General features: G+C 39.2%; 1 protein-coding gene and 1 pseudogene across 7 annotated transcripts in view; both read left to right on the top strand.

Annotated features, from left to right (window-relative positions):
• AADACL3 (arylacetamide deacetylase like 3) overlaps positions 1-21162 on the top strand; it is a 155403-nt gene that overhangs the window by 88050 nt on the left and 46191 nt on the right. For 2 of the 7 annotated variants that reach the window (XM_086343747.1, XM_086343743.1), the window contains one exon: positions 1558-1849. The exons of the other annotated variants lie outside the window; for them this stretch is intronic. The gene's annotated coding sequence lies outside the window, so the exon portion shown is untranslated. The remainder of the gene's footprint in view (positions 1-1557; positions 1850-21162) is intronic. 7 annotated transcript variants of the gene reach the window in all.
• Positions 17243-17376, top strand: LOC147356366 (U2 spliceosomal RNA; annotated as a pseudogene).

The following is a 21162-nucleotide window of genomic DNA, read 5'->3' on the forward strand; positions in this document are numbered from 1 at the left end:
ATGGTTCACTGTTGATTTGTGAGTGTTAGATATGCAACTCTGAGAAATTGGCATCATCTAGAGTATATAGCGGAGAAGGCGATGGCACCCCACTCCAGTACTGTTGCCTGGAAAATCCCATGGGCGGAGGAGCCTGGTGGGCTGCAGTCCATGGGGTTGCGAAGAGTTGGACACGACTGAGTGACTTCACTTTCACTTTTCACTTTCATGCATTGGAGAAGGAAATGGCGATCCACTCCAGTTTTCTTGCCTGGAGAATCCCAGGGATGGGGAAGCCTAGTGGGCTGCTGTCTATGGGGTTGCACAGAGTCGGACACGACTGAAGCGACTTAGCAGCAGCAGCAACAGTAGCAGAGTATATAGTGGATTGTGGATTTTTAAAAGTTAAAGATTATGTCTTTTTTCATTTACATTTAAATTTTATTGAAGTATATCCTGCATACAGAAAAGAGCACAAATCTTATGTGTGCAGGGTGAGGAAATACATAAAGGATACATAGCTTGCACCCAGATTAGAAAACAATACTTGAACTGCAGAAACTTTTCACCACTCTTTTCTAGTCACTATTTCCTGTTACTCTCTCACCAGGGTAACCAGTGCCCTAGCTTCTCATACTGTAGATTAAGTTTGCATGTGGGAGCCATATTTTTATATCAGAAAAAATACTTGATTTTAAAAATATTATAAATCAATAAAAGCAAATGTTTTTTGAGGAATACACAATAGTTAAGTAACAAATTCTGTAGTCCTTGGTTTTAATTTTGTCTTCTTAGTTTGAAATAATTTCAAACTCAAGTTTCAAGAATAGTATAATAACCTTGTTTCCTGAACAACTGAAGAGGAAATTTCTGGCATGAATACCCTATCACTCCATGCCCCCACCCCATATTTTAGCGTATCACTCACAGGGACATTCTACTACCGAATGATAATACAGCCATCAAAATCAGGAAAATAACATCAATATAATCAATGCAATATAATCTGCAGATACCTTCAAGTTTTACCCACAAGTCCAGGATTGTATATTGCAATTAGTTGTCATGTCTAGCTTTCTTCAAATAGGGGACTTTCTCAAGCTTTCCACGACTGTCAGAGCTCTCACAGTTTATTAAATTGCAGGGCAGTTATTTTTGTTGAATGTACCTAAGTTTGAATTTGTCTGATGTCATTATTAGATTTCAGTCACGCTTTATTTTATTTATTTATTTTATTTTTTCCAGGCTAACAATTTTATTTTATTTATTTATTTTTTACTTTACAATATTGTATTGGTTTTGCCATACATTGGCATGAATCCACCATGGGTGTACATGTGTTCCCCATCCTGAACCCCCCTCCCACCTCCCTCCCCATCCCATCCCTCTGGGTCATCCCAGTGCACCATCCCTGAGCACCCTGTATCATGTATTGAACCTGGACTGGCGATCCATTTTACATATGATAATATACATGTTTCAATGCCATTCTCCCAAACCATCCCACCCTCGCCGTCTCCCACAGAGTCCAAAAGACTGTTCTATACATCTGTGTCTCTTTTGCTGTCTCACATACAGGGTTATAGTTACCATCTTTCTAAATTCCATATATATGCGTTGCTGCTGCTGCTGCTGCTGCTGCTGCTAAGTCGCTTCAGTCATGTCTGACTCTGTGAGACCCCATAGATGGCAGCCCACCAGGCTCCCCCGTCCCTGGGATTCTCCAGGCAAGAACACTGGAGTGGGTTGCCATTTCCTTCTCCAATGCGTGAAAGTGAAAAGTGCAAGTGAAGTCACTCAGTCGTCTCCGACTCTTTGCGACCCCATGGACTGCAGCCTGCCAGGCTCCTCTGCCCATGGGATTTTCCAGGTAAGAATACTGGAGTGGGGTGCCATTGCCTTCTCCATATATGCATTAGTATACTATATTGGTGTTTTTCTTTCTGGCTTACTTCACTCTGTATAATAGGCTCCAGTTTCATCCACCTCATTAGAACTGATTCAAATGTATTCTTTTTAATGGCTGAGTATTATTCCAGCTGTGTATATGTACCACAGCTTTCTTATGCATTCATCTGCTGATGGACATCTAGGTTGCTTCCATGTCCTGGCTATTATAAACAGTGCTGCGATGAACATTGGGGTAAACATGTCTCTTTCAATTCTGGTTTCCTTGGTGTGTATCCCCAGCAGTGGGATTGCTGGGTTATATGGCAGTTCTATTTCCAGTTTTTTTTAAGGAATCTCCACACTGTTCTCCATAGTGGCTGTACAAGTTTGCATTCCCACCAACAGTGTAAGAGGGTTCCCTTTTCTCCACAACCTCTAAACCATTTATTGCTTGTAGACTTTTGGATAGCAGCCATTCTGACTGGCATGAAATGGCACCTCATTGTGATTTTGATTTGCATTTCTCTAATAATGAGTGATGTTAAGCATCTTTCCATGTGTTTGTTAGCCATCTGTATGTCTTCTTTGGAGAAATGTCTGTTTAGTTCTTTGGCCCATTTTTTTATTGGGTCATTTATTTTTCTGGAATTGAGCTGCATGAGATGCTTTTATATTTTGGAGATTAATTATTTGTCAGTTGCTTCATTTGCTATTATTTTCTCCCATTCTGAAGGCTGTCTTTTCACCTTGCTTATAGTTTTCTTTGTTGTGCAAAAGCTTTTAATTTTAATTAGGTCACATTTGTTTATTTTTCCTTTTATTTCCAATATTCTGGGAGCTGCGTCATAGAGGATCCTGCTGTGATTTATGTTGGAGAGTGTTTTGCCTATGGTTTCCTCTAGGAGTTTTATAGTTTCTGGCCTTACGTTTAGATCTTTAATCCATTTTGAGTTTATTTTTGTGTGTGGTGTTAGAAAGTGTTCTAGTTTCATTGTTTTGCAAGTCGTTGACCAGTTTGCCAGCACCACTTGTTAAAGCGATTGTCTTTTCTCCATTGTATATTCTTGCCTCCTTTGTCGAAGATAAGGTGACCATAGGTGCATGGATTTATCTTTGGGCTTTCTATTTTGAACTATTGATCTATATTTCTGTCTTTGTGCCAGTACCATTCTGTCTTGATGACTGTGGCTTTGTATTATAGCCTGAAGTCAGGCAGGTTGATTCCTCCAGTTCCATTCTTCTTTCTCAAGATTGCTTTGGCTATTCAAGGTTTTTTTGTATTTCCATACAAATCGTGAAATTATTTGATCTAGTTCTGTGAAAAATACCGTTGGTAGCTTGATAGGGATTGCATTGAATCTATAGATTGCTTTGGGTAGTATACTCATTTTCACTATATTGATTCTTCTGATCCATGAACACGGTATATTTCTCCATCTATTTGTGTCCTCTTTGATTTCTTTCATCAGTGTTTTATAGTTTTCTATATATAGGTCTTTAGTTTCTTTAGGTAGATATATTCCTAAGTATTTTATTCTTTTCGTTGCAATGGTGAATGGAATTGTTTCCTTAATTTCTCTTTCTGTTTTCTCATTGTTAGTGTATAGGAATGCAAGGGATTTCTGTGTGTTGATTTTATATCCTGCAATTTTACTATATTCATTAATTAGCTCTAGTAATTTTCTGGTGGAGTCTTTAGGGTTTTCTATGTAGAGAATCATGTCATCTGCAAACAGTGAGAGTTTTACTTCTTCTTTTGCAATCTGAATTCCTTTTATTTCTTTTTCTTCTCTGGTTGCTGTGGCCAAAACTTCCAAAGCTATGTTGACTAATAGTGGTGAGAGTGGGCACCCTTGTCTTGTTCCTGACTTTAGGGGAAATGCTTTCAATTTTTCACCATTGAGGATAATGTTTGCTGTGGGTTTGTTATATATAGCTTTTATTATGTTGAAGTATGTTCTTTCTATTCCTGCTTTCTGGAGGGGTTTTATCATAAATGAATGTTGAATTTTGTCAAAGGCTTTCTCTGCATCTATTGAGATAATCATATGGTTTTTATTCTTCAATTTGTTAATGTGGTGTATTACATTGATTGATACGTGGATATTGAAGAATCCCTGCACCCCTGGGATAAAGCCCACTTGGTCATGATATATGATCTTTTTAATATGTTGTTGGAGTCTCTTTGCTAGAATTTTTTTTTTTTAAGGATTTTTGCATCTATGTTCATCAGTGATGTTGGACTGTAGTTTTCTTTTTTTGTGGCATCTTTATCAGGTTTTGGTATTAGGGTGATGGTGGAGTTTGGAAGTTTACCTTCCTCTGCAATTTTCTGGAAGAGTTTGAGTAGGATAGCTGTTAGCTGTTCTCTAAATTTTTGGTAGAATTCAGCTGTGAAGCCATCTCATCCTGGGCTTTTGTTTGCTGGAAGATTTCTGATTACAGTTTCAATTTCCGTGCTTGTGATGGGTCTGTTAAGATTTTCCATTTCTTCCTGGTTCAGTTTTGGAAAGTTGTACTTTTCTAAGAATTTGTCTGTTTCTTCCAAGTTGTCCATTTTATTGGCATATAGTTCCTGATAGTAGTCTCTTATGATCCTTTGTATTTCTGTGTTGTCTGTTGTGATCTCTCCATTTTCATTTCTAACTTTGTTGATTTGATTGTTCTCCCTTTGTTTCTTGATGAGTCTGGCTAATGGTTTTTCAATTTTATTTAACTTCTCAAAGAACCAGCTTTTGGCTTTGTTGATTTTTGCTATGGTCTCTTTTGTTTCTTTTGCATTTATTTCTGCCCCAATTTTTAAGATTTCTTTCCTTCTACTAACCCTGGGATTCTTCATTTCTTCCTTTTCTAGTAAACTTAGGTGTAGAGTTAGGTTATTTATTTGACATTTTTCTTGTTTCTTGAGGTAAGCCTGTATTGCTATGAACCTTCCCTATTAGCACTGCTTTTACAGTGTCCCATAGGTTTTGGGTTGTTGTGTTTTCATTTTCATTCATTTCTATGCATATTTTGATCTCCTTTTTGATTTCTTCTGTGATTTGTTGGTTATTCAGAAGTGTGTTGTTCAGCCTCCATATGTTGGACTTTTTAATACTTTTTCTCCTGTAATTGACATCTAATCTTACTGCATTGTGGTCAGAAAAGATGCTTGGAATGATTTCAATTTTTTTGAATTTACCAAGGCTAGATTTATGGCCTAGGATGTGATCTATCCTGAAGAAGGTTCCATGTGCACTTGAGAAAAAGGTGAAATTCATTGTTTTGGGGTGAAATGTCCTAAAGATATCAATTAGGTCTAACTGGTCTATTGTATCATTTAAAGTTTGTGTTTCCTTGTTAATTTTCTGTTTAGTTGATCTATCCATAGGTGTGAGTGGGGTATTAAAGTCTCCCACTATTATTGTGTTATTATTAATTTCCCCTTTCATACTTGCTGGCATTTGTCTTACATATTGTGGTGCTATGTTGGGTGCATATATATTTATAATTGTTATATCTTCTTCTTGGATTGATCCTTTTCCATTATGTAGTGTCTCTTTTCACAGCCTTTGTTTTAAAGTCTATTTTATCTGATATGAGTATTGCTACTCCTGCTATCTTTTGGTTTCTGTTTGCATGGAATATCTTTTTCCAGCCCTTCACTTTCAGTCTGCATGTGTCCCTTGTTTTGAGGTGGGTCTCTTGTAGACAACATATATAGGAGTCTTGTTTTTGTATCTATTCAGCCAGTCTTTGTCTTTTGGTTGGGCATTTACCATTTACATTTAAGGTAACTATTGATAAGTATGATCCCGTTGCCATTTACTTTATTGTTTTGGGTTTGAGTTTATACACCCTTTCTGTGTTTCCTGTCTAGAGAAGATCCTTTAGCATTTGTTGGAGAGCTGGTTTGGTGGTGCTGAATTCTCTCAGCTTTTGCTTGTCTGTAAAGCTTTTGATTTCTCCTTCATATTTGAATGAGATACTTGCTGGGTACAGTAGTTTGGGCTATAGGTTATTTTCTTTCATCACTTTAAGTATGTCTTGCTATTTCGTTCTGGCCTGAAGAGAATCTATTGAAAGATCAGCTGTTATCCTTATGGGAGGGAATACCCTTGTGTGTTATTTGTTATTTTTCCCTTGATGCTTTTAATATTTGTTCTTTGTATTTGATCTTTGTTAATTTTATTAATATGTGTCTTAGGGTGTTTCATCTTGTGTTTACCCTGTTTGGGACTCTCTGGGTTTCTTGGACTTGGGTGACTATTTCCTTCCCCATTTTAGGGAAGTTTTCAACTATTATCTCCTCAAGTATTTTCTCATGGTCTTTCTTTTTGTCTTCTTCTTCTGGGATTCCTATGATTCTAATGTTGGGGGGTTTAACATTGTCCAAGAGGTCTCTGAGGGTGTCCTCATTTCTTTTAATTCTTTTTTCTTTTTTCCTCTCTGTTTCATTTATTTCTACTATTCTGTCTTCTACCTCACTAATCCTATCTTCTGCCTGTTAGTCTACTGTTGATTCCCTCCAGAGTGTTTTTTATCTCATTTATTGCATTATTCATTATATATTGACTCTTTTTTATTTCTTCTAGGTCCTTGTTAAACCTTTCTTGCATCTTCTCGATCTTTGTCTCCAGGCTATTTGTCTGTAACTCCATTTTGTTGAAGTTACAGACATCTTGAAGATTTTGGGTCATTTTAACTATCATTTTTCAGAATTCTTTATCAGGTAGATTCCCTATTTCTTCCTCTTTGGTTTGGTTTGGTGGGCATTTATCCTGTTCCTTTACCTACTGGGTATTTCTCTGCCTTTTCATCTTGTTTATATTGCTGTGTTTTGGGTGACCTTTCCATATTCTGGCAGTTTGTGGTTCCTCTTTATTATGGAGGTTCCTCACTGTGGGTGGGGTTGGATGTGTAGCTTGTCAAGGTTTCCTGGTTAGGGAAGCTTGTGTCAGTGTTCTGGTGGGTGGAGCTGGATTTCTTCTCTCTGGAGTGCACTGATGTGTCCAGTAATGAGTTTTGAGATGTCAGTGGGTTTGTTGTGACTTTGGGCAGCCTGTATATTGAAGTTCAGGGTTATGTTCTTGTGTTGCTGGAGAATTTGTGTGGTATGTCTTTCTCTGGAGCTTGTTGGCCCTTGGGTGGTGCTTGGTTTCAGTGTAGGTATGGAGGCATTTGATGAGTTCCTATCAATTAATGTTCCCTGAAGTCAGGAGTTCTCTGGTGTTCTCAGGATTTGGACTTAAGCCTCCTGCCTCTGGTTTTCAGTCGTATTCTTACAGTAGCCTCAAGACTTCTCCATCTATACAGTACTGATGTATAGATGATAAAACATCTAGGTTAATGATGTAAAGTTTCTCCACAGTGAGGGACACCTGGAGAGGTACACAGAGTTACAAGGAGAAGAGAAGAGGGAGGAGGGAGATAGAGGTGACCAGGAGGAGAAGGGGGGAATTGAAAGAAGAGAGCAATGTAGCCAGTAATCACTTTCCTATGTGCTCTCCACAGTCTGTACCCCTCAGAGATGTTCACAGAGTTATACAGAGAAGAGAGAGGGAGGAAGGAGAGAGAGGTGGCCAGGAGGATAAAAGGGGGAATCAAAAGAAGCGAGACAGCTCCAGCCAGTAATCAGTTCCCTAAGTGTTCTCCACAGCCCAGAACACACAAAGAGATTCACAGGGTTGGGTAGAGAAGAGAAGGGAGGGAGGAGATAGAGGCAACCTGGTGGCAAAAAGGTGAGTCCAAAGGGGGAGAGAGCAATCCAGCCAGTAATCTTGCTCCCAAGTAAAAATGGGTACTAAAGATTGGATTCTTAAAGGTACAAAATTGATAACAAATACCCAAAAGCAAAGATTAAAAATCTAGAGTAGAGGTTAGATTCTCAAAAATACAATATTAAAGAAAAAAACAAAGTCACAAAAATTATAAAATATATATATATATATATATATATGAAGTTTACTTTAAAAATAGGGGTTTTTTTTGCAAAGTAATAGTAAGTTATAAAAATGAAAATTAAAGGAGTAATAGAGAACTTAAAATTTTTTTAAAAAATTAAAAAAATGATAATAGTAAAAATATATCTAGGACTTTCTCTGGTGGTGTTGTGGACAGTGTGGGGTCAGTTCATTTTCAGATAGTTTGTTGATCTGGCTTACACTTCTCAAGATCTATAGGCCCATTCCTATGTAGTCGATGCTAACTGCAGGGTTTTAATCTATTGCAACTGTCACTTCCAAAGCAGTTCCCTCTGTTTAGTTTCTGTTTGCTGGCCTCTTCAGTGTCTAATCTCCACCCTGACACAAGAGGGCAGTGGTGGTCACTTTTTTTAGGCTCACTTGTTCAGCTGTGCTGTGGGGAGGGAGGAACACTGCAAACAAATATCACTGGCGTCTGTGGGCTGTGCTCCCAGTGTCTCGGTCACAATGGGTTTGCCCCTGTTCACGGAGTGTGTGCTTTCCCAGTATATATTGCTCAGGCTCTAGGTTGCTCTGCTGGGAACTGTCTGAGGCCAGTCCTGGGTTGAGTGCACTTCCCAGGTCAAAGCTGTTCAGGTTCTCGGGTACTCCACAAAGCCGCAGACTTGATTGAGCCTGCGTTTTGTGCCCTTCCCCAGTCTGAGCAGCTCAGGTGACCAGGTGCTTGGGGAGCTGTGACTTATCACCTCCCCCATCCCAGCCACTCGGTTTTCTGGGTGTACAACGGGTGCACCTTCTCAGGTGTGCCATGTGTCTCTGGGGAGCTGATCTCTGGCTGCGACCCTCCCGGTGGATGTTGACTGTCCACAATCACACGGAGTCTTGGTTAACAATGAAGGCTGCTTGCAGTTAGGTAGATGATGCCTCTCTGGGGCCGTGAGTGCCCTCTTCTGGCTCTGGCTGCCCTCACCTGCCTGTCTCCAGCGGGGGATGGGCCGGTCTGCAGCCGGCTAGCTCTGCGCAGTCCTTTGTTCTCCTTTCAAAGACAATGGGCTGCCTTTCTGGGTGCCTGATATCCTCTGCCAGCATTCAGAAGTTGTTTTGTGGAATTTGCTCAGCGTTCAAATGTTCTTTCGATGAATTTGTAGGGGAGAAAGTGGTCTCCCCATCCTATTCTTCTGCCATCTTAGGACCGCCTTCTCAGTCAGGCTTTAAAAAAAATATTTTTTTTGGCAGGAATATCACAGTAGTGATGGTCTTTTCACTGCCTCCAATAGGTGGTGCACAATTCCAGTTTGTTTTATTAACGGTGACATTTGCTTCGATCAGCCTTCCTTATTGTTGAAGTATTCTTTCCCCCTTTATAGTTAGTATTTTGTGGGAGGTATTTTGAGACTATTTGAATATTCCATCCTGCATCAAATGTTCACCCGTCAGTTTTAGCATCCATTGATTATTCTTGTCTGAATCAATATTATTAAGTTGATTGTCAGATAGTGATTTTCTTATTTAGCTTATTCATTCTACATTCTACATTTATCAGTTGGTATTCTGCTATGAGGAAAAGCTTTCTCTTTTCCTTATAAATCAATCAGTTAACAGATTCATTCATTTATATTGGTGTGACCTCATGGATTCCTATTTTATTTATTGAGTTCTAATCTATTGAGTATATCATGAGAAGCGCTGGGCTGGAAGAAGCACAATCTGGAATCAAGATTGCCAGGAAAAATATCAATAACCTCAGATATGCAGATGTCACCACCCTTATGGCAGAAAGTGAAGAGGAACTCAAAAGCCTCTTGATGAAAGTGAAAGAGGAGAGTGAAAAAGTTGGCTTAAAGCTCAACATTCAGAAAACGAAGATCATGGCATCCGGTCCCACCACTTCATGGGAAATAGATGGGGAAACAGTGGAAACAGTGTCAGACTTTATTTTTCTGGGCTCCAAAATCACTGCAGATGGTGATTGCAGCCATGAAATTAAAAGGCACTTACTCCTTGGAAGGAAAGTTATGACCAACCTAGATAGCATATTCAAAAGCAGAGACATTACTTTGCCAACAAAGGTTCGTCTAGTCAAGGCTATGGTTTTTCCAGTAGTCATGTATGGATGTGAGAGTTGGACTGTGAAGAAGGCTGAGTGCCGAAGAATTGATGCTTTTGAACTGTGGTGTTGGAGAATACTCTTGAAAGTCCCTTGGACTGCAAGGAGATCCAACCAGTCCATTCTAAAGGAGATCAGTCCTGGGTGTTCTTTGGAAGGAATGATGCTAAAGCTGAAACTCCAATACTTTGGCCACCTCATGCGAAGAGTTGACTCATTGAAAAATACCCTGATGCTGGGAGGGATTGGGGGCAGGAGGAGAAGGGGACGACAGAGGATGAGATGGCTGGATGGCATCACCTACTTGATGGACGTGAGTTTGAGTGAACTCCAGGAGATGGTGATGGACAGGAAGGCCTGGCGTGCTGCAATTCATGGGGTCACAAAGAGTCAGACACGACTAAGCAACTGAACTGAACTGAATCTGTTGTCATCAGTATTTATCAAATCTGTTATCACATTGTCCCCAGTTTGACAGTACTTCCTTTGATCCACCCTGCCTAGGCTATGACATCCCACACCAGACTGTGCTAATGTCCTCATCATCCTGCTTGGCCCCACTCCAGGCGATTTCTTCTGCTCTCCTAGCCTTCCAAGAGTCCCTCCTGATCCCCAGTGGCTTCTTAATGGGCCACTGCCACCACCTAGCTTAATGGGCCACTGCCACCACCTAGCACCCTTGCATAGACATCTGCCCTACTCCACTCAGGCTTCAGCAATCTGCACTGAGCAGTGAGGTCCCTCTCCTCCTGTGCTCCTTCTCAGCTATCCTGCCATCCCTATAGTGACCCTGACTCACAACTAGATTTCCTCCTCACTCTGCTCAGATCCTAATACCTCCCACTGCTGTCACTGTCCCTCCACACAGCTGCCTTCCTTACCCCTTCACCACAGGTGCCCCCCGCCCCCACCTTGGAAGCTCTCCAAAATTACCCTGCAGGACTCCCACACTCTGGAATCCCACCTACCTATCTTGCTCAGCCCCTTCAATTAATGTTTAGACTGAATTATTCAGGAGAGATGGCAGGAAGACAGAGACTGTTGTGGGGCTGACCCATTTATAAGGCACAGTGGACAGATACCCAGGGCCCATGATACTTTTGGGGGCCTACCACATTGTTGTAGTCTTAATTTCATTTAAATTTAGAAGAAGTAATGAAAATAATAATAACCATGAGTATAATGGGCTTCCCAGGTGGGTCTAGTCTTAAAGAACCCACCTGCCAGTACAGGAGTCATAAGAGATGTGGGTTCAGTCCCTGGGTCAGGAAGATGCTCTGGAGAAGGGCATGGCAACCCACTCCAGTATTCTTGCCTGGAGAATCCCAGGGACAGAGGAGCCTGATAGGCTACAGTCCATAGGGTCACAGAGTTGGACAGGACTGAAGTGACTTAGCACACATTGCACACATGAGTATAATAATGAATCCAGTCCAAGTACGTTTGTGTTTATATTAACACAAGGTAAAACTTTTAATATTGTTTTATTGGAGGAAGGGACCCATGAAGACAAAAGTGCCTAGAACCCATGGGAGTTAGTGTGCGCCCCTCCGGTGTCTTAGCTTTGTAGGCCCAGCTCCTTGAAGAGTTTCTGTAACATATGTATTTAGTAATATGGTTGTGAAATTAGTGAATGAGTAAGTGGCCAATCAGTGGAGCTTATATTTCTTATGTTTCCCGTAACAGAAAAGACAAGAACAGAGTAAATAATATTCGTTAATGGCCTCTTTACTAGAATGCATTTTTTTTTACTCTAATAGTTCAAAGTTATCCATATATTCATCCATTCATTTAAATATTTCCTGAGTACCTACTATATACCAAGGTCCTGTTTCTTTTATGTGTGCCGGGCTGGGACTGAGAAATGTTTGCTTTAGTCTTAGGAAAGCAGAATGTGCCTATAATCCCTGAACTAACCAGCCAGTGTGGGAATGGAACTGGCCCCACTTCCTTCGCAGAGCTCTCTATTTAATGGGGCCCACAGGTTAAAAATATGTTAACATAATCCTCCAGGTCCAATAGTGCATATCTTTGCTCCATGCAGCCTTTTCTATGCCACTGAGATTAACTAACTCTTTTTTTCAGTATGAGTTGATAAGAAATGCACAGGTCATCATAACTGGCTTAGTTCCTAATCCTGTTAGTTGCTATTTTTAACTTTATTTTTTCTTTGACCATGCTCTGTGGCTTGTGGGCTCTTAGTTCCCCAACCAGGGATTGAACTCTGGGCCCATAGGCAGTGAAAGTACTGACTCTTAACCACTTGACTTCCAGATAGTACCTGCTTTTTAAACAGTAATAAAATCAAATCCAAGGCTCAGGCTGGGAACTTGGTCTTCTTGGTTAGGTATAATTTGAGACAGATGAGATGTTTGGACCCAGAATTGTTTACCATGTACTATTGAAACTTGAATTTAATATAGTCTTCACATACCACAGAATATTCTTCTTTTTATTTTTTCAACTACTTAAATATGTAAAAAGAACTCAGCTCACAGGACATATAAAAACAGGCAGTAGGCTGGATAAATTTGGGCTAGTTTGAAAACCACTGACCCAGAACCCTGGAAGGGTTCAGAGAGTTTACCATCTACTGTTTTATTGAGGACATCCTTATTCTAGTCTCACTAATTTAAATATATCAAAAAATATATATATCATAGTTCACAGTGTATAAAGTAAGTTAAATTTTCCTCTGCACTTGGAAAACACAGTAACAACATAAACATGATTGTATAAGTAATGCCTAATATACTTAAAATAATGTAGCACTTTCAAGTACCCTTGAGTACTTTGGCATAAAAGCTTCCATTAGCACTCTTACAATGTTCTAGGTCAGTGGTTTTCAAACTGACCCATGGCCAAATCCTGCCTGCTGCCTGTTTTTGTACAGCCTGTGAACCAATAATTTTTTGTTGTTGTACATATTCAAGTGGTTGAAAAAATAAAATGAAGGATATTCTGTGATAGGTGAAGACTATATTCAATTCAGGTTTTAATATCCATAAATAAAGTTTTATTGGACCTAGCCACACCTGTTTGCTTGCGTATTATCTGTAGCTGGTTTCTAATTATGAAGGCCAAGTTGAATAGTTGTATAGTCCACAAGATGTCTGCCATCTGAAACTTTACAGAAGGGAATCCCACCTCATCCCATTTTTTAAGTGTAAATGCTTTTTTTTAAGAGGTGAAATCATTTGCTGGTTGTTTATTTTTTGGTACAACCAGAAAATAGTGGGATATTGGATACGGGAGGCTTTGATTGTCTTGGGTGTCAGCTTAACATTCCATAGATGGGGGGTAGCTTTTATATCCTGTAACACAAAAGCATACTAAATGGCAGTTTGGAGTCAGTTGTGCATTTAATGTCTTGAACACTTTAAATTACTTCTCTTCCCATATCGTTTTGGTAGAATTATTTCCTACAGCAAACCACTTTTTGATCTTGGCTCTCCTGGTCAGAATTTTGTGCACTATACTATAACATCTTTGGTCGTGGTAGTCCAGTTTTCCTAGTAACTTGGTTAATGTGCTGTGAACGATTGACAGTTTGGGTATGTAGTGTATATGATATTAAATTGTGAATCAGTGGGACTTATGATGTAACAACATATCAATATTTGAAGATATTGGTACTTGATATCCTGTTAAGGAAAGTTTGCTCCAAATTTTAAGCTGGAAAGTCACTGGAATAACTGTTAAGAATCACAACTACATGATATTTTAGATTTCTGGTACATATGTGAAGAATTGTGTACAAATTGAAATGTCTGTGTAGTGATCCTCAAAACAACCAATAAAATCTCAGTTATAAAAGAAAAAAAAAAAAGAGTTTGCCTCTTTCTGTTCTAGGTATTTGGGATACATCAGTGAACAAAATAAAGATCTTTGTATAAGTGGAGGACATCGCTGCTGGTTGACCCAAGAGCTAGACCTCGACAATTGAAAGCGCCTTACTTCCTGCCCTGTACTTGGAATATTTTGGGTTGACCAAAAAGCTTGTTTAGGTTTTTGTAACATTTTACAGAAAAATCTGAACAAACTTTTTGGCCACCCCAATATGTTCTACCCACACCATCCCATAGTTAAGGCCATTTCAAAGATGAAGCCTTAAAAATGTAAGGTTTTTTAAGACCATCTGTCTGAATTGTGTATGTGGCTGAACCCCATTAAACCTCTATGTAAACTTTGAAAGTTCTGGTACTGAGTTGACATTGGGTTAGAATTCCTTATCACCTGACTCGCATAAGCACCTGCTCAGACTGGTATACTGTAGAGTGGTGTTATTGGTTATAAGGAATTAATGTTAGCTCAGCATTTGTGGCCAACATTCCCCAAAGATTTGGGGGTATTTTTCAGGTAAATGGCTTGCAGCCCACTTGAGCAAAGTCATGAAATTGAAAGGTTTTGATACTAGAGTATTCTGGCTTATATAAAGTATTTGTTTGTAAAATTCATATTTTTCTGTCTTTGTAATAAGAGTCACTCAAAACTCTAAATTTTATCCTTGGAAACCCCATGGTCTATATGTCAGAGTTAGGCATCTCTGAGCATCAGGCCACTGATTACTATATCAGATCAGATCAGCCGCTCAGTCGTGTCCGACTCTTTGCAACCCCACGAATCACAGCACGCCAGGCCTCCCTGTCCATCACCAACTCCCGGAGTTCACTCAGACTCACGTCCATCGAGTCAGTGATGCCATCCAGCCATCTCGTCCTCTGTTGTCCCCTTCTCCTCTTGCCCCAATCCCTCCCAGCATCAGAGTCTTTTCCAATGAGTCAACTCTTCGCATGAGGTGGCCAAAGTACTGGAGTTTCAGCTTTAGCATCATTCCTTCCAAAGAAATCCCAGGGCTGATCTCCTTCAGAATGGTCTGGTTGGATCTCCTTGCAGTCCAAGGGACTCTCAAGAGTCTTCTCCAACACCACAGTTCAAAAGCATCAATTCTTCGGTGCTCAGCCTTCTTCATAGTCCAACTCTCACATCCATACATGACCACAGGAAAAACCATAGCCTTGACTAGACGGACCTTTGTTGGCAAAGTAATGTCTCTGCTTTTGAATATGCTATCTAGGTTGGTCATAATTTTCCTTCCAAGGAGTAAGCGTCTTTTAATTTCATGGCTGCAATCACCATCTGCAGTGATTTTGGAGCCCAGAAAAATAAAGTCTGACACTGTTTCCACTGTTTCCCCATCTATTTCCCATGAAGTGGTGGGACTGGATGCCATGATCTTCGTTTTCTGAATGTTGAGCTTTAAGCCAACTTTTTCACTCTCCACTTTCACTTTCATCAAGAGGCTTTTTAGTTCCTCTTCACTTTCTGCCATATGGTAATTGATAATCATCCTCACTTTATTTAGGGGTTGGTTTAGACATTCCAGCTGGGTCACTAGGATGGAATGGGTTAGACTGAGGTAGAACAAGGAGGAGAAGCTGTCAGAATTGTAGGGAGAGGGAGATAAAACTTGGCTTTCTAGTGTGGTGGGAAGGGAAAAGATGAACTACCAGTTCAAGTTCAAGAATGAACAAGGTCGTAGTAGATTTATGAGAAGTAATTCTCAGGATATAGATCTGAGATGGTATAGGAGATTTTTTTTTTTTTTTGCTTTCTAAGGAAGATGGAAAAATGGGAAAGCCTTAGATATGTTGAACATCTAGATGAATTTTTATATTCATGCTCAGAGATGCTCAGAGATGTAATCTGGAGTGGACTGGAGGGAGGGAGGGAGAGAGGAGGCACAGGAGAAAGAGAGAGAGAAAATGAGGGAGGGAGAAAAAGCTGAGGCTGGGGATATGTAAACAAGGAGGGAGAAAAAGTGGCCTGTAAAACCAGGTGCTGTGCAAGGGAAGGCTAGAGGAAGAAGCCTCTGATGGCCAGACTGCCTGGAAGGCTGAGAAGAGAAATGTTGGATATAGATTTTTGACATTGGCTGTGATTATGTACTCTTTAGTAGTCAAGGGAAGAGGAAAACATGACTAATTCTACAATTTACAGTTTTTCATAAGAGAGGAATATGTAAATTAGGTTGATAATAATAACTTTGACAAGGGAGTCTGCCTTTCCATTGTCTTACAGAGTTGGAGAAATATGGTGATTTGTATATGAGAAGAGAAATAATTTGGAGGATAAATTTGGTTTTGTCTTTAGGTGACTTAACCTTGATCAGTAAAGTGTGATGAAGACTTCTGTTTCTAGCAGTATGGTGGACTAGAGTATCTGGTACCTTTTCCAATGCAAAAAAAAAATCTAGAAATGCTGGACAAACTACAACAGGCATTCTTTTCAATGCATACTTACAAGAATTTGCAAGAAAAGAGGGGCAATTCCCAGGGCCAAAACTCAAGGGTAAAATGTAAACTAGAAAGGGTTTGTAGGTCTCAGTAACCCATGTGCTTAGTTTTTGATGGCCTTACAAGATCAGGAGACATGGCCTTATGTCTCCTAGAGATGACATTGAGATCTTTGTGCACAAAGCAGATACCTGCAGTGGCAGCAACAGTGAACAGGTGGACTAGAAAATAACTTTTTTCGTCCAGTACCAACTGAAAAAAAGTGTTTCATGATGAATGGTACATACAGGATTATTCTTACATGGTTTAGGGGTTCAAATTTATGTTTCCCACATACTTTAGTAAAAATCAAACCAATAAATTACCATAAAAGTGAATCCTTTGATACCTGGTAGAAGCAAATTGCTAAATTTGTCTGGAAGGACATACCCTCAATCCATGTCCTGCAAGACAAATCACAGGAGTTAATTCCCAGGAACTTCAGATACCAGAATTATTCAAATTTCTAAAGTAAACATGTGCAATTGAGTAAATAAACCAATGAGAGAATAAAAATATAAAAGAGAAACAGGGCCTTACAAACAGAAGAGATTAGCCATTTGAAAAAAAATCAAATAGAGTTTTCTGAACAATATAGAGTAATTGATAGTAAACTCATTGGAGAGAAATCAGCTGATAGACTTATGGGAGTTCTCTTATAATAGCACAAGGAGCTATATTCAATATCCTGTGATAAACCATAATGGAAAAAATGTAAAAATGGATGTATGTATTTATATAACTGAATCACTTTGCTGGGCAGCAGAAATTAACACAATATTGTAAATCAACTATAATAAAAAATCTCAATGGAAGGGTTAAATTTCAGATTATATGCAGATTAAGGAAAAAATAGAAACTTTAAGTTAGAAATAATTAAGAATGTACCAGAGACAGTTAAAGAAGGATATTTTCTTTGGCTAGATTTCATATATGTCTTTGGGTTACATTCTGGTTATGTTGGCATTGTTACTACACCCCTGAAGAGAAGAAAGTGACTTAGTGTTCTAATTATTTAGAACTGTCTCATCGCTTCTCGGCCTTTTGGCTAAGATCAAGTGTAGAACTGTCTTACCAGCTCAAAGATAAGGTGATATTAAAAATATTACAAATGGAAATTTTCTTATAATCATAGATATGATATACATTTTTCTCACCCTGTCATTGGCAGATGGGCATCCAAAGAAAAGTGTGTGTGGCTTTGAAAGACTCAGTAATTTCTGGAAGAGTAGACACACAATGTGTTTCCAAGGACATGGAGAAGGAAGAGTTGAAAAGTGTTACGAAATGATGGTAACTACTTTTCCTCATTTCAGAATTCTCGGTCAGTGTGCATAATAAACTGCTGTTTATAAAAAGAAAAAAATACATGATACATTTACTTACATACACATGTAACACATAGGAAACTATCAAGAGGGGTTGCCTCTGGTCAGGGAAAATGGTGACTGGAGGAATAAATAGGTAAGGGGAAGAGACTTATTTGTATGTGTATATTAGTGATCCCCAAACTTTTTAGTTTGGGACTCCTTTAATATTTTGAAATTACTAAAGTTACCAAAGAGTTTTTGTTTATTTGAGCAATACATTTATTGAAGAGATTATCCTTTCCCCATTGTATATTCTTGGTTCCATTGTTGTATTAGTTGGCTATATATGGGTGAGTTTATATCTGGGGTCTCTATTCAGTTCCATCATTTCAGTGTGTCTGCTTTTATGCCAGTACCATGCTGTTTTGATTACTGTCAACAGAAAACCAGCAAGGGAATATGGACCTTAAACAACATATAGAAAAATTTCTAATATTTTCTATATTAGAAAATATAGACTTAACAGACCTATGCAGAACATTCTGTTCAAAAGCAACAGAATACACATTCTTAAGCACACATGGAATGTATTTCAGGGTAGATCATATGTTAAGCTATAAAACAAGCTGTACTAGATTTAAGGTGATTGACTCATATAATTATCTTTTCCAACCACAATGGTATGAAACCAGAAAATAATTACAAGAAGAAAAACGGAAAATTCACAGATATGTAGAGATTAAACAACATACTACTGAACAACTAAAGAGTCAAAGGAGAAATCAAAAGGGAAATTAAAAAGTACCTTGAAAAAATGGAAACACAACATACCAAAAATTATGGAATGCAGCAAAAGCAATTCTAAAGGGAAATTCAGAGTGATAAATTTTTTATTAAGAAATTTGAATGATCTCAAATAAACAAGTTTTACACCTCAAGGAACTATAGAAAGAAGAAATGAACCCTAAAGTTGGTAGAAGGAAGGAAATTGTAAAGATCAAAGTGAAGTTGCTCAGTCATGTCTAACTCTTTGTGACCCCATGGACTGTAGCCCCCCAGGCTCCTCCATCCATGGAATTTTCTAGGCAAGAGTACTGGAATGGGTTTCCATTTCCTTCTCCAGGGGATCCTCCTGACCCAGGGACTGAATCTGGGTGTCCTGCATCACAGGCAGATGCTTTACCTTCTGAGCCACCTGGGAATCCCTAATAAATGAAATAGGGACTAGAAAAGAGCAATGAAATGAAGAACAATTAAAAAAAACACCCCCAATATACAAACCTTTAGCTAAGAAAACAAAGTATATAAACTGTCACCAAAATAAGAGAGGACTCAAATAAAATCAGAATTGAAAGAGGAGATGTTCCAATAGGTACTATAGAAATACAAAAAATTATGAGACTACATAGACTGGTTCCAAATATGAAAAGGAGTACATCAAGGCTGTATATTGTCACCCTGCTTATTTAACTTATATGCAGAGTACATCATGAGAAATGCTGGGCTGGAAGAAGCACAAGCTGGAATCAAGATTGCCGGGAGAAATATCAATAATCTCAGATATGTAGATGACACCACCCTTATGGCAGAAAGTGAAGAGGAACTAAAAAGCCTCTTGATGAAAGTGAAAGTGGAGAGTGAAAAAGTTGGCTTAAAGCTCAACATTCAGAAAAAGAAGATCATGGCATCCAGTCCCATCACTTCATGGGAAGTAGATGGGGAAACAGTGGAAACAGTGTCAGACTTTATTTTTCTGGGTTCCAAAATCACTGCAGATGGTGATTGCAGCCATGGAATTAAAAGTCGCTTACTCCTTGGAAGGAAAGTTATGTCCAACCTAGATAGCATTTTCAAAAGCAGAAACATTACTTTGCCAACAAAGGTTCATCTAGTCAAGGCTATGGTTTTTCCTGTGGTCATGTATGGATGTGAGAGTTGGACTGTGAAGAAGGCTGAGCACTGAAGAATTGATGCTTTTGAACTGTGGTGTTGGAGAAGACTCTTGAGAGTCCCTTGGACTGCAAGGAGATCCAACCAGACCATTCTGAAGGAGATCAGCCCTGGGATTTCTTTGGAAGGAATGATGCTAAAGCTGAAACTCCAGTACTTTGGCCACCTCATGTGAAGAGTTGACTCATTGGAAAAGACTCTGATGCTGGGAGGGATTGGGGGCAGGAGGAGAAGGGTACAACAGAGGATGAGATGGCTGGATGGCATCACTGACTCGATGGATATGAGTCTGAGTGAACTCCGGGAGTTGGTGATGGACAGGGAAGCCTGGCGTGCTGCGATTCATGGGGTTGCAAAGAGTCAGACACGACTGAGCGACTGAACTGAACTGAACTGATGACCAATTGTGTGCCAATAAATTGGACAACCTAGAAGAAATAGATAAATTCCTAGTAACATACAATTTTCCAAGACTGAATCATGAAGAAATAGAAAATTTGAACAGACTAATAATGAATAAGGAAATGGACTCAGTAATCATGAGCCTCCTGACAAAGAAAAGACTAGATGCCTTCACACTCGAGGATGCCCAGCTCAAGGTGAGTGACCACACCATTGTTGTTATCTGTGTCATTGAGACCTTTTTTGTATAGTTCTTCTGTGTATTCTTGCCATCTCTTCTGCTTATGTTAGGTCCTTATTGTTTCTGTCCTTTATCATGCCCATCCTTGCATGAATGTTCCCTTGATATCTCCAGTTTTCTTGAAGATATCTCTAGTCTTTCCTATTCTATTGTTTTCCTCTATTTCTTTGCATTGTTCATTTAAGAAGGCCTTTTTATCTATCCTTGCTATTCGCTGAAACTCTGCATTCAGTTGAATATATCTTTCCCATTCTCCCTTGCCTTTTTTCTCTCTTCTTTCCTCAGCTATTTGTAAAGCCTCCTCAGACAACCACTTTGTCTTCTTGCATTTCTTTTTCTTTGGGATGGTTTTGGCTACTGTCTCCTATACAATGTAATGAAGTTCGCCCGTAGTTCTTCAGGCGCTCTGTCTACCAGAGCTAATCCTTTAAATCTCTTGATTACCTCCACTGTAGAATCATAAAGAGTTTAATTTAGGTCATACCTGAATGGCCTAGTGGTTTTTCCTACTTTCTTCAACTTAAGCCTGAATTTTGCAATAAGGAACTCATGATCTGATCCACAGTCAGCTCCAGGTCTAGGATCCTTTGGACTGCAAGAAGATCAAACCAGTCAATCCTAAAGGAAATCAACCCTGAATATTCATTGGAAGAACGGTTGCTAAAGCTGAAGCTCCAATAATTTGGCCACCTGATGTGAAGAGCCAACTCATTGAAAAAGACCCAGGTGATGGGAAAGATTGAAGGCAAAAGGATAAAAGGGGTAGTGAAGGATAAAATGTTAGATAGCATCACTGACTCAATGGACATGAACCTGAGCAAACTCCAGGAGTTAGTGGAGGACAGAGGAGCCTGGAATGCTATGGTCCATGGGATTAAAATAATTGTAAATGACTTAGCCACTGAACAACAACAACAAATGACTTCAGTGGTGAATTCTACCAAACATTTAAAGAATTAATATCAATTCTCAAACTCTTCTGAAAAATTGAAGAGCATAGAATACTTTCAAACATTTTACAAGACAAGGATTACCTGGTTACCAA

The sequence above is a fragment of the Bos grunniens genome, chromosome 16, assembly GCF_055505025.1.
Source record: "Bos grunniens cultivar Pamir isolate PY7600 chromosome 16, Bosgru_T2T1.0, whole genome shotgun sequence".
Lineage (NCBI taxonomy): Eukaryota > Metazoa > Chordata > Mammalia > Artiodactyla > Bovidae > Bos > Bos grunniens.